Source organism: Chiloscyllium punctatum, chromosome 8 (assembly GCF_047496795.1).
Source record: "Chiloscyllium punctatum isolate Juve2018m chromosome 8, sChiPun1.3, whole genome shotgun sequence".
Classification (NCBI taxonomy): domain Eukaryota; kingdom Metazoa; phylum Chordata; class Chondrichthyes; order Orectolobiformes; family Hemiscylliidae; genus Chiloscyllium; species Chiloscyllium punctatum.
The window spans coordinates 86825180-86840462 of NC_092746.1; the positions used below are offsets into that span (position 1 = coordinate 86825180).

The window sequence follows — 15283 nt, forward strand, 5'->3', positions numbered from 1 at the left end:
CGGTTGTTTTAAGACAATGGGAATTTTTATGCTGTTTACTGAAAATAAAACATGAATTAAGCTTTATTGATTTAATCTAGACTGATGAAAATAGTTTTCAGGATAAAAGAAATATGACTGACAACTTGTTTCATTCCAGTTTCACTATTCAACAAATATAATAGGATACTTCTCTTCTTCTGTCATGTAAGACCAGCATTTGTTACCCTCCCTGTTGCCAGCATCACCTTTTACACAATTTTATCAGATTACCAGACTCTTCATCCCATTGTAGCAGATAACTGAGTGCCTCACATGTGAGAACTCTGTATAGGTTTTAGGTTGCAATTGACAAAGAAGGGTCAGGAAGTGCAGGAAAGGGCCACCAATTATGTCAGATGGCATGTTGGACCCCATCAATGTACAATGCAAATAATTTACCCCTACCAAGGAAATTTCAGGTAGAATGTATTTATAGAGTCTGTAACAGATATACCACTTCCTTGAGGAAAATATCCAGATACAGGCTTAACATTCAGACAGGAAAGTGGAATAGAACATAGAACTTACAATGCAGTACAGGCCCTTCGGCCCTCGATGTTGAAAAACCTGTGAAACCAATCTGAAGCCCATCTAACCTACACTATTCCATTTTCATCCATATATTTATCCAATGACCATTTAAATGCCCTTAAAGTTGACGAGTTTACAACTGTTACAGGCAGTGCGTTCTATGCAAATGGACACCGAGACCTCTCTGCTCATTCACTCTACCAAGAACTTTACCATCAGCCCAGTACTCTGTATTCCTATTACTCCTTCCAAAGTGAATCACCTCACACTTTTCAGCATTGAATTCTATTTGCTACTTCTCAGCCCAGCTGTGCAGCTTATCCATGTCCCTCTGTAGCCTGCAATATCCTTCTGCACTGTTCACAACTCTAATGACTTTAGTGTCAACTGCAAATTGATTAACCCATCCTTCTACGGCCTCGTCTAGGTCATTTATAAAAATGACAAAACAAATCCTTGTGGTATACCACTAGCAACTGAACTCCGAGATGAACATTTCCCATCAAGCATCACCCTCTGTCTTTTTTCAGCTCGCCAATTTCTCATCCAAGCTGCGAAATCACCCTCAATCCCATGCCTCCTTATTTTCTGCAATAGCCTACCATGGGGAACCTTATCAAATGCTTTACTGAAATGCATATACACAACATCAATCACTTTACCCTCATGCACCTGTTTGGTCACCTTCTCAAAGAAGGTGGCTTCAGTGGTTAGCAGTCTCACAGCAGCAGGGACTTGGGTTCAATTCCAGCCTCAGTTGACTGCCTGTGTAGAGCTTGCACATTATCTCTATGTCTGTGTGCATTTGTTCCGGCTTCTTCCCACAGTCCAAAGTTGTGCAGGTTAGGTGGATTGGCCATGTTAAGTTGTCCATGGATGTGCGGGCTAATTGGATTAGCCATGGGAAATACAGGGTTACAGGGATGGGGTAGGATGTCTTTGGACAGGTGGTGTGGACTTGATGCGACTAAAGTTTTTAAATACTCTGCAAACACTAACTATCTGCATATATTCTTGAAACTCAGGATTCCAGGCCTTTCTATGGTGTCTGTTTACTTTACTCTCTGAAACCACGTTCAGACTATACCAGTCAAGCACAGTGAGCATAGATCAGTTAATAGACTCACATAACTGAAAACAAGACAATGGAACGATTGCACACTACAGTAATGTCAAGTGACCATCAAAAGGTTCTTACCTCAGCTTTTGGAGCTTTTCCAAACTGGTAGTTTGGCTTCAACAAAACAAATCTGTTGACTCTTTAGGTTGATAAGTGTTGTATCTCTTTTAGCCAGAGACTATTTTCCTCCCACGTTCTGCCTGGTTACTCACAGAGCACCAGTAACCTTCTCCTCAGTGCTGAGCTCACCGGCTGCAACCTTGGTTTCCATTAAATCTTTCTCTCTTTTTCTGTCCAAACATCTGGAGACCAAATGGCTATCCACAGTTAGCTTCTGCCTGTGTTTTCAAGTCTAAACAACATGAACCTTGCTCCCAATAAGTGTCAACATCACTCCCTCTGTTCCCATGCATACCAAGTTACCGAGGCTTATTGTTAAATAGAATTCAACACAGATCACGTGAAGATATTTTTACCTTAAATTAAAGTGACAATATCAAAACATCATCTTATAAACTTCGCATTCATAACAGCAGCACCATTATTTGGACTAACAATGAAATGATGATTCTTGGAAGATACTGGCAACTTTCTGAAAGAAAGGCATATGACCACTTTTATGCCAACCACAGACAGAAGCAGCGTATGCACACTGCAAAAGGAATGATTATCAAACATATGTCTGGGGTGTTAATGTAGCACTCCAGATGCCTCAGAACCATAAATCAGAAATACCTCATTTATTTCATCCTTTTTGTAGTATCACAGAAACAAAAAAGTTTTCTTACTGCCCATGAAGAATGTGTTTGATTGAGTGTTGTCTTATCCCTCAGAGTGATTGTTCCAAATTCAAAAACTCCTGCAGCAAGCATTTTTGTGAGTTTTAAAAGGATTACTCATTATCACACACTTGCCCCAGAGATTTGAAACATGCAATACCTCAATCACCCAACTCTCTTATTCTCACACATGCAATGATTAAATCCAGATGAAGGGAAAGAAAGCATAATTACAGTTTAATGTTGCCTCAGTCTCTTTCATTACAGAAATGTAGTTTCTTAAATAAGCAGGTGCTTAAATTGAAGAAAAGACTTTGTAAAGTAGAGGATTCTCTTCCAGGAGATTGATTTTCTATAAACTTCTAGTTGGAATAGCTTGGAAAAAAACTCATGTTTAATAGCTTTCAATGGGACTCTGCAAACAGTTTCTTGCTCTGGGGAGGTGATAGACTCATGGAATTATTGCTCAACTCTTAATCCAGAAACCTTTTTGATTTGATTTATTATTGCCACATGTACCTTGATACAGTGAAAAGTTTTGTTTTGCATGCAGTACAGGCAAATCAGACCATACAAAGATCATAGGGTGATAGAACACAGGGATGAATACAAAGTTATGGCCACAAAGAAGGTGCACAAGAAGCAAGATCAACATTAGATTTGAAATTTGAGAGGTCAATTCAATAGTCTAATAACAGGGGGGAAGAAGCTGTTCTTGAACCTATTGGTGCATGTGTTTAAGCTTTTGTGTCTTCCAGCTGATGGAAGAGGTTGCAACAGATTATAACTGGGGTGGGAGGGGTCTTAGGTAATATACTGGCATGGTTTGGATTAAATCCACTGGCGTGGATAGTAAATTCAATAAAATTCTGGAGTCAAGAGTCTCATGATGGCCATGAAATCATTGTCAATTATCAAACAAAACCCACCTGGTTTACCAATGTCCTTTAAGGAAAGAAACTGCTGTCCTCACACGCAACTACAGACTTTTAACTACACTCTGGGCCTTTGGGAATGGGCAATAAATGCTGGCCTAGCCAGCGATGCCTAGATCCCATGAATGAATAAAAATAAATAAATGCAACAACAAATTGGCTTACTCTTCATGTGACTTGTAGATGACAGTGAAGGAGCAATGGCATAATTCCAAGTCAGGATAGTATGTGGCTTGGAGGCGAATATGCATTAGCTGCTCTTGTTCTTCTTGATGGGAGAGATTGCATGTTTGGAAGGAGCCTTTGGCGAATTGTTATACTACATTTTTCAGGTGGTCCACACTGTTGCCGTTGTGTGTCAGTGAGATATCTATGTGAGTGCACGTATGTATGAACACACATATGGACAAGTCCTGAAGCCTGTTTCCAAAAAGTGATGGTACATTGGTTAAACATCTTTGGGATTGTTGTTTGAACTTTGAGATTTACTCAGCCCAACTTGATTAGGGCAATCATATTGCAATGCTACATCGATGGTATCCATTCACATTTCTCTATCGTGTATTGAGTTTCAATATTTCTTTTGTCGATGATGAAACAGAAAGCTATAATGATTAGAATGCCACAGTTCATTTGGTTTATGGTCCATCCTTAAACAAAGGCGAGTGTGAAATCCTCAAAAGGTTGAGAATATACAAAATTAAATAAGAATCACTTGAGACTCAAGACTAATGGTCACATGATTTGCAGTGGCCATTTTAAGAAACAGTTTGTGTTCAAAATATTAACTATAAATTTGAATTTCATAATATACTGGAATATGACAGTACTTTTCCCTAAGGAATGACACCTGACCGATTTCTTTTAAGTGATTCATTTTCATAAAGTATGAATACAGGAATTGTCCATAAGGTTTCATTTAAGACTTTGGTAGCCCTAAATTTCCTTGAGGTGTCTGTTTGGATTAGCCACAATCAGAACTACATTCCTACTTCTTGTGCCTCTCCTCGCACTGGTACTCGTACATTTGATAATCAAATGTAGCATTAGTTAGAGCGTTAGTTGTCTGATTTCTGACTATTTCTGGCATATCTCTGGTGGAGGGAACACCCTCAACAGATCTGCTGAAACTAAAACTTGGGTGACTTTGTAATTTTGTTAATCCCTTTGATGGACCTTTTTGGTTCAATTCCCTGTTGAATTGATGTGAACCTGATTACAGATTGTTTATAATCGCAAATGGCATTCAGAGGCCTATTTGAAACCTAGATCTTGAAACAGCCAGACCTTTTAGACAGCTCGAGCTAAGTTATTTTTACTAGCCAAATATACCACTGGAGTGTAATTGATGATCCCATTTTTGGGGATTTGTTGACCTGCTGACATTAGCCAAAGAGAGTTTAAAATCAATCCCACGATGTGTTACAAAATAAACAAGCAAGATAACAATGTTATATAAGATTTTACTTGTTCACTACTTGAGGCAGCATCTTTAGGATTTAGGCTGCATGGCAACAATATGAGCATTCATAAGGTAAGCTCCAACTTCACCAAAAACCTCAACCATGGAGGGCTCCATTGTAGAATGCCAGAGGAGTTGCCACTTGCTCTAAGGTAATACATACAGCCAGTCATTCATGACAGTGCAGATCTAGTGACAATTCCCAGACACTTGCACTGTACCCACAAGCAAATAAGCCATAAGGTTAATCCCACTCAAACACTAAACCACTTTCTCAGATAACCTATATTGCTTGGTAGAGGTAGTGTTATGTGACTCCTCTACCCATGTAATACCCACATACTGAAATAGTGTGCATCACACAAACATTGTAGTTCACACCATAACCTGGTGGGAAGTGTCTGACTGCACTTCACAACGCTGCATCAAGAAACAGGATGTTGAACCTTAAGCAACTCCATTTTGAAAGCAGTCCTCAATTTATCTTGTTTATTTTCCCATGTACTTATTCTTTCCAATATATTTAATAAGTTGGAAATTCAGCTTCAAAAAGAACTTGAAAGTTAACTAACAGAAAGTTGCAGAATTTTCTAACTGTTGGGAAAATTGTAGCAACTGGAGGAGACAGATTGTTAAAATCTTTTAACTAATCATGAACTACATTTGAAGTTTCTGATCTACATATTGAAATAAGGGTCATTTCTTTAATTTCCTGTGCTCATCATTTTAAGATAATCTGAGCAAATTTGCTTGAAATAATGACAGATAACTTCCTGGAAACCAGAATTCTGCTCATGATGACATTGACATGAACATTGCATTCTGGGTAACCATCGAATGCACTATAATCCTCTGGAGACAGTTTTTCAGAAATCTGGATAGAACTGAAAATTCTTTGAATTCAGACCCATTAGAATCTTCAAGACCATCTTAGCCGACTGGATAAGAAATTAATAGAAAGCTGGACAAGAACATGAATCCTTATCAGATTGCAAGGTTAGTTGTGGTGTAGAGGTCGCTGTTGGGACATATTTCCCTTAACATACATTAAATGATCTGGACTTGTGTTTGGGGACAGAATATTAAATATTGCAAATGATACAAAAATAAAGAAATTTCTTGAGTGTCAAGGAAAATATAAGCAGCTTCAACAATGATGGAGAAAATACTTGGATGAAAATTAATGCAGAACAATTTGAAGTGATTTATTTTGCGGAAAAGACATTTCATTGATTTAAAAGGACTGATAAGCAGGAAGGCTAGGCTTCAGATGTAGAAATGCTAATATGTAATTTTTATTTTAGAATGTTTTGTCTGCTTTTGGATGCTCCATTTATTCAGGATATTAAGGTAGTAGAGACAGTTCAGATGAGATTCCAAGTTGTGACAATGTGAAACTCACTTCTGTATGGAATAGTTCAGGCAAATAGCATTGATGTATTTAAGGAAAATATAGGTATGTTCAGGATTGTGAAAGGATAAAAGACTATGCTGGCAGGGCTTGATAAAGGCAGGTAGGAAGAGACTGGTGGGTCAGAAATGTTGGTACAGACTAGTTGGATCTAATGGCTTGTTCTAGTCCTGCAAAAATTCTATGCAATTCTTTGGAAATTTGAAAGTTATTAACCAGTTAGTGTTGAAGTATCATTTCTGCAGTATAGTTGACACACGAAGATGTATCCCTTGCACCAAGCAAATCATATGCTGATCCTGTACAGAGAACAGTTTGAAGTCCCTTTTAGCATGATCCTCCTTTGTTGGGCTTTTTGCAGCAACACTTGCAAAGGTGCTTGAAGAATCAGAGTTTTCTCATCAACATAAGCCCACCATTTCCAGCTTGCTGCACAGTAAGAAGGATGAAGCTCCTTTAAACAGCAGCAGCTGCTGCATACTCATCCTACATCCCATCGGTAGCCAATTGCTGACAACAATTCCAATCAGGATCAAAAGCAACTTGTGTAAAATTAATCAGGTCAATCTCACTAGATTTAGCAAGGTCAGGTGAGCATGGGCTCATAAACAGTGCCACCACTGCGGGAACTAGAAAATCTATCCTTGCGTCATTTTCTTTTGTAGCGCTATTTTAATACTATATATTTTAATGATGTGCTTTTTCTGTATGTGAATCAGTGGCTTTGTAATTGGCTTGAAGCATAATGAAGCATACTTCTTTCAGACATGTATGAAATTATGCATGAGGTGCACCAACCATCTGCTGCATTTTCAGACCCGATTCTCACAGTGGTTTGTCAGATTGTCGTATGGTCTTCAGACTGGTGTTGTACTTTTGTCAATTGACAATGTTTGATTTTTCAAATCAAAACATGAAGAGACTTAACCTATGTTTTTAAGCATAGCAGTTTTGTATTAATTGAATCCAACCTGTGGACAAACACTCTACATTTGTCAGGATTCTGTACATATTGTAGACATTGGGGCAGGGTTTATCTGCTGATAATTTTTTAATTGTAGAAAATAATCAAATGAGAGAGGATAGCGTTAACATTTGAGGCTTTGGTCAAGTTATAAATAACATGCGTCTGTCCAGTCCAGGTGTATTCTGGTTACATGTCAAGCCTGAGTCATAATTGTCATCAAGCTGAGCAAGTTTTATTTAAAGCACAAAGGGGATAAATCGTTTTTCACTTGATATACAGGACAGACTCTGCTGTCACTCATTCAAGGATATACAATGCTGAATATCGCCATAATGTAATATTTTCTTAGCTTAACTTAGAGGAAGCAATGTTTATAAATGACAAGGAGGGGGGCAGAATTAAAATGTGCAAGAGTAGGCTTGGGAGTGGATGGAGGTATGTGTTACAAGTGCTGAAACTGAAAATCAGGCAAAACTTGTGAATGTCCTCATTTAACTATAATGTTAGGCTCTATGTGAGCAACTCCTTTGAGAAAGCTCGTGTGTTTGATTCAGTCTAATAATAGTTCAGTTTTGTGTGATATTTGCTTGAGATATGGGAATGCCAGTTTCCATGGCTTCCTGGAACTCACTGGTGAATGCAAGGTGCGAAGACAGTGACAGAGAAAGGAGTTAGAGAAATTATGATCAAAAATTACAATTAGTGATGTGAAGACACATGTTCTGAAGCACTGCGATCACTTACTGATTTCCCTCATGCTTTTGAACTCATACCCCATTCTCCCCATCTCAGTGCGCCATCAAATTCAAACTCATGCCGCCACCACCCACCAGAATCAAATTATAGTTTAACATTCTTACAAGGGGCATTGAGTTACTTTATAGCAATAGTTATTCATTGTGTAATGTGAGAGTTGATTTTGCCTATTCCATGGAATACCACTAATGATGTATGTCAAATGTTTGTCAAACCATTCCATGCCCCTTATTTGGCTCTTCCAGAGGAGAATACTTCTGAATTGTGAGGATATTGCTTATTCAACTCTTAAAAAGGAGAGGGAGGGCAAGACAATATAAGGACATCATCCTTTGGCTTGATTGCAAATACAATGCTTTAGACTTCCTTATCTCTTTCTTGAAACATGAAAACTAAGTTACAAATCAACACACTTCTACCAAAACAATTTACTAGCATCACCAAGAGCAGGCCACAAGAGGCCAGATTTAGTTTTTAGACAGACAGAGATCAAGGTTTCTAAGTATGTTTCCTGTGCCAAATGAGTGATTGTGACTAAAATGGAAAGAATAGATCCGTGCAGTTTGGTAGGGATTCCACCCAACTCCATTCACACACAGATTGTGTTTAATTCCACATCAATTTGTTTAATGAGAGAATTCATCTTAAAAATGGCCTTACATAATTACCATAGATCATCTAACAGCTGCTGATGAAAAATGTATTCACTCAATAGATAATTAATATTTGACTGTGGTTGTCACTACATGCTGAGCTATTGACCTTTAGGAGGCTGATAGTGTGTGCACTTATCAACTGCATGCGTGCCTGAGGGTCTGTTTTTAACCAATGATAATGCTTTTTTGTTTAAAGTTGTTCCCATCCCATCTGCAAATATTATGAGAATGAAGGAAGGAGAGAAAAAAAGCAAATGTAAAGACCTGAATGGCTGTAAAACCAAGTTGAATGGCTAAAAATCCATAAATTCAACTCAGAAGGGGAGTATTTCTCCTACTGGGCATTCTAATGATACAAAGTGAAGCACTTCATAACTCATTGATCTCATCTAGAATATTGATGAGGCAATTTACTAGTCAGTCTGAGTTTTCAGTTTGATTTTATGGACGATAAAAAATAATTTTGGAAAAGGTATATTCAAATTTAGCAACTTTTCAGTATAAGCAATGTAAAAGACTAATATTTATTTAGAATTTGGGACTTGAAGTATGCAATGTACCAGAACAAAGGCACATTAGAAATTCTATGTTTTCATCAATTGCACTGACGCTAATAGGATCCACAACATTTTGTTCTACAAAATTGCTCCAAACAGAACCTATGAATTCCTGCTCATAGTTATTTCTACAAATCTGCCTTTCCCAATTTATATGAAGGTTAACGTCACCCATGGTTACATGGCTTCATCTCCCGATTTATCCTTTCTGCAGGCCTTGGTTTTCAATTCACCTGAACATTGATCCCAACACAGTGCATGTGAAGCCCCTCCCAGCAGAATAGCACCCTTCTACTCCAGTACTAACTGAAACCAACTTATACAACAGCATCTGGATCCCTCCCTCCAGCTCTAAGTTTCTCTTCAGCCCCAAAGAGATGTCCTTAATCCGTCATCGGACAGGCAATACAGTTTTCAGGACTTCTGCTCACAGCTGCAGAGAACAGTATGTGTCTTCCCAATTACACTTTCTCTAATAACTACTGTGGTCCTATGTCCTCTATGCAGTCGCTACTTTAATCTGCACAGCTTGAAAGAACCTCGTAACTGTTAGACAAATGCAGTGTCTTCATATCCACCTCACCTGCAGTCACAGCTTCCTGTCTCTGAGTTACCTACTCTGAGGGGTGTCACTGCCTTCCGGAGCAGAGTGTCCAAGTAACTTTCCCCTTCTCTGATGTGTCAATGTCTGCAGCTCGGATTCCAGCTCCTCAATTCAGATCCAGAGTTTCTCAAGCAGCAAGCACTTACTCCAAATATGTTCACTCTGGATCACACTGGCTCCCAGCAGCTTCCACATGTTACAGGAGCAACACATCACACGTCATGCCATCACTATCATATTTGATTTAATTTTCAGTTCCCTTCTCTGTAAAATCTGTTGTAATTTTTTAATGAGAAAAACACTATTATCAATCTTATACTTAACAAGCTCCTTTATGAGAGGAGAGAAGAAAGACATTAGAGTCTTAAACACAAACTGAAAACCTTACTTATATCATAAAGATTAGTAATAAAAACAATTGAGCTGCTTTTCCTGCAAACACGTCACACAGTGGTTTGTGACATCTCTGCAAACTAGGCTCTCAATCACATTTTCTATCCAATCCCACTCATCTCTTACTTGTAGAATTTACTTCTTACAATAAATTCCAGTTAAAGTACCTTCTGTCTCCCTTTGCATTGAATTCCCACTGTGAACCAGATTTTGAGTTTCACTCACTCAGACTTTTTCTCACTTAGACAAAGTCTCCACTTACATTGACCATGTTTCTTACTGACTATGTGATGCATAGTCTTTACCCTGTCCTTACTTGACAGCAACAGAACTTAATTTTATTTGAAAAAAGATATTGAATTGCCAATTAAGTGGATTGCCATCCTTTTTACTTTCTCAGCTGCTTGGTCTCTGTTAAGACACCACATGTAAAATGTACAATGGATTGGCATGTCATGTGTCCTTCCATTATAATTGCCAGAGTATCCAAATAAGCTGATTGTCTATGTATTTTAATGGTGACTTGATTATCTCATCCCTGGGAAATAATCCTAGCAAGACCCCCTTGTCCAACAAGTTAGCCTTAAAAGTCCTTCCACAACAGCTGAATATCCTTGATGTCAGGTCTATGTTTAACTGCAACAATAGCATAGGAAATGTGAGTCCTTCACATTCCCCTAAAGTCATTGTCTTGGGTCGGTTATACAGCCTTGCATTACCTCCAACTGCAGCAAATCTTCGCTATTACACTGAAGCATCAACCTCGATTTCTGAGCTCAAGGTCTGGAGACAGATTAGAAACCAAAACCTTGTAACTCCACAAGCAGCCCCACCTTATAATAGCACCAACAACTAAGTCACAGCTGAACACACAATCCATACCTTTTGCTTCCCCCATCTCCCATCAGCTTTTGCTCTCCTTCATTCACATCCCTCTTCTATACCACCACCACCCTCACCTCCTATCATCTCTGTGTCCCCTTCCTCACTCTCCTCTATCGATCTCCTTAGCATCATTTCTATATTATCATTCACCTCAGGATCCCCAAAGGCCTTAGAAGGTGGATGGATTTGTTGAATTGAAAATGTAGTTTTATTTGGCCCAGGGAATAAAATTCAATTAAAACCTCAACATTTATGTCAGTGCCACCAAGAAATGCAGATGAGGGAGGAGATGCATGAAGGAGCAACAGCACCACCTAATGTTGATAGGACTCTAAAGTAGATATGGTGATAACTACACAGGACTACCCAGACATGGCACAATCATAGAACAGTAAGTATCTATGAGAGAAACATGCTATCTAACTTCAAGACTTCAGTTGAATCCTGAAAGATTCTTCAAAGTATGTCCCTGTGTTAGTTTGCAGATAAGGTTGATGTATTCTATGCCCATCGATCTTCAGCTGCTCCATCATAAGGTCAGAAGTGGGGATGTTCATTCACCTACGATTGCACAATGTTCAGAACCATTTGCAACTCCTCAGGTCTATGTTTAACTGCAATAATATCTGGACAGTATCCAGACTTGTGCTGAAAAATGGCAAGTAACATTCATACCACACAAATGCCAGGCAATTACCACCAAATAAGAGATAATCTACCCACAGGCCCTGACATTCGGTGGCATTACCATTGCTGAATCCCCTACTATCAACATCCTGGTGACCAGAAACTGAATTGGACCATCCATTATATGCAGTGACTATAAGAGCAGAGGCTAGGAATACTGCAGCAAGTAACTCACCTCCTGACTCCCCAAAGCTTGTCCACCATCTACAAGGCCAAGTCAGGGCTGTGATGGGATACTCCCCATTGCCTGGATGAGTGGAGCTTGAGGCTTGATACCATCCAGGCCAAAGAAGCCCATTTTATTGGCACCACAAGCACAAGCATCCATTCCCTCCACCATTAACTCTCAGGCATTGCAGTATGTACTATCTACAAGATGCACTGTGGAAATTCACCAAAGATACTTCGACAGCACTTTCCAAAGCTATATTTAGCCTACAGCTGAAGTACTTTGTGCAGTTCTGAATATTTTTTACAGGAGGGATGTGATTGCACTGGAGGGGCTGCAGAGGAGGTTCGCCAGGAGGTTGCCTGAGATGGAGCATTTCAGCGATGGAGAGAGGCTGGATAAGTTCAGGTTGTTTTCCTTGGAGCAGAGAAGGTTGACGGGGAACCTGATGGAAGTGTATCAGCTTATGAAGAGCCATGGACAGGATGGATAGGAAGCAGATGTCTCCTTTGTTGAATGGTCAATAATGAGGGCAGGAGATGTTTTAGGGAATTGAGGAAAGATTTTTTTCATTGAGATGGTGGTGGCAATCTGGAATGCACCACCTGGGAAGGTAGTATAGGTGGAAAACTTCACAACCTTTAAAAGGTATGTGAATAAGCACTTGAAATGGCATAACATTCAAAGCTATGGCCAAGAACTGCAGCATGGGATTAGCATTAGCAGGTTGGCACAGTCTGCATGGGCCGAATGGCCTCTTCTCTGCTGTATGACTCTTTGACCTCTTGCAGGCATTATGTGACCTTTCCTCCTGTAATGTAAGGATGAAGATTTCAGCTCCTGTTTGGCCAAAATGATCAGCAGGTTCACATGAAAGCAGTGGTGCTGGTTGAGGGGCAAGAGGGGCAGGAAGAGCTGGGAGGTCTCAGCATGTCAGAACAGCAATGCTATACACTGCTGATGGCTGTTTCTATCATGGTAAACTGAGGCCAATTTATGCAATCTATCATTGATGGCTCAGGGGACAGCATATTTCAATGATTGTTGAGGTGACAGGTCACCTCAACAGCTACTTCATCAGACCTCAAGCAGCACAGCAAGTGGCAATCCCTGGATACGTAATGCAGACAGCTGCTCCAAGGCTTATTCATGGAACATTTAATACATTTTCAGCTTCTGTCTGCCACATACCAATCTCACCTTTAGCTGCTCCAACCACCCTTCTGATATCAAGAGCATCCTTCTCCAAGGTCATCGATATCGCTAGGTTGACCAGTTCATCGCAGAAGGACACCTCTTGCAGGCATTATTTGACCTTTCCTCCTGTAATGTAAGGATGAAGATTTCAGTTCCTGTTTGGCCAAAATGATCCATAGTCTGATATGATTCTTCTGACATTTCACCAAACTATACAAGACCATCCTCTTATACCTCCATGATTTTGTTCCCTTCTCTCACATCTCGATGTTCCTTTTCAATTTGGTTTGAAGTCTTGCTGTTTATGGGCGTGCCATCTTTGTAAGACCTTCCTGGTTGACACCTTAGTTATGTATGTTATTCGGTTTGCCAGATCTTTCAGGAAGTCTCGGAAGCTATGTCCTGCTCACCAGCTTGCAACTGCTAACCACTCTGGCAACCTCCAACTATGCCTCCATTGTTTGCTTCCCCTTACCTCTTTCCAGATATGAAAGGTTCCTCCTGGCATGATCTGCAGAGACTTGCACATAGCCCAGAGCAATCTCAAATAATGGACTGACTGGTTAATGATCTGAATGCCTGTTACCTTAGACCTGGCACTCTCTGGCTGTGTCCATTTTGATGGCTGATGCGTCTATCTTGTACGTCTATCTCCCACTTCATAATCATGTTTCCTGTCCACCATGGAATGGATATCATGGCAGTGAACCTGATGTGCTGATTCACATCACACTCCAATTTCCTGGTTCCTGAAAATGCTTCCATATTAGAATGTCAGCAACAGCAACAAAATCCAAGCCTGAAGGTCTAAGACCGTAAAAAGACATTGTAAGGAAAGAGATAGAAAGGAGTTAACTGATGGTAATCATTTATTTTTCTGATGGGATGTTACAATGTATAACTAGGCCATAAATCTTGGTGTGAACTTACGATTGCTGCTTCTCCATGTCCAGCTCATTTTGGACTACAATGCACCTGAATTTTTGTAACACAGTACCTGATTTGGATGAGGGTTTGGATTTAGTGTTCCCCACCCTGCGATGCAAACATCCAGTAGGGGGATACTGCAGGAAAAGCAGGACTGATCTGAAAGAGATTGGATCATACAGTAAGGATGCTTTTACTAACTTAGGACTGTGGACCATTGGACATGCTTACTGTGAGAGAAGAAGTGATCTACAGAGAATAGGGATGATGGAAACCTGGAGGATTTGTAGACAGATGGTCAAGAATAAAGATAATGCAACATAGAATGGAGATAATTGTAAAGACTTCACAATTGTTATGAAGACTTTACCTGGTAATAGCCATTACATAAGGTCATAAGGCTTTTTCCCTTTATACTTAGTCATGTGAATCCATCAATCCTGCTTTTTAGTCCACTTTCTTGCTCCCTCTTCACTCTGTGATGAAACAGCCTGATTTTCTTTTACCGCATAGCATATGCAATTTTCATTGAAAGATAATACCCAGCTTGGCTTGAAGTCCTCAGATCAGTCCACTTTAATAAAGGAGCAGCATTAGTTCTTAAGAGGAAATTGTGGGTTTTGCTTTCTTGCTTCATCTAGGAGCTGAGACCTTCTGTCTCACCTATGGGAGACATTTTAAAAACAGGAGCAGGCTCTTTAGGCCATCAAGCACGTTCCTTTGACGTTCAGTGTGAAATCATGGCTGATCTTCAAGTAGCTGCATCTTTTCCCGATATCCCTTCAAGTCTTTAGCTCACAATATCAGTTTATCTCATTGATAAACTGATCATCAAATGAGCATCAATTGGCATAGCAAAAGAAGGTTCCAAACTTTTACAACCCTAGTGTTTCCTAATTTCACTCCTAATGGGTCCAATTCAAATTTTTCTATTATGCCCTCTTTTCATAAACCCCTCAACTGGTGAAATAGTATTTTTTTCTGTTTATTCTATATGAAACTTTCAGACCTAATAAACGGTACAGTAAAGAAATAACCCTTTACAGCACTGATTCTCTCTCTCTGCAAAAATATGGACAGTTTCAAAATCAGACATAGGAAACATCTGGGTTACTTCTGTCGGTGGTCCAGGTTGACTTTCCATGATGCTAGGATGGCAGCTTTTGTAGCCCTCGTAGAAAGAGCCAGGAGATATTCCTGGTAGAATGTAAGTGGACCTTGAGCTA

General features: G+C 39.6%; 1 protein-coding gene across 1 annotated transcript in view; it reads left to right on the plus strand.

The window, feature by feature from the left end:
- Positions 1–15283, plus strand: part of gpr158a (G protein-coupled receptor 158a) — a 670521-nt gene that overhangs the window by 637505 nt on the left and 17733 nt on the right. The window lies entirely within an intron of this gene.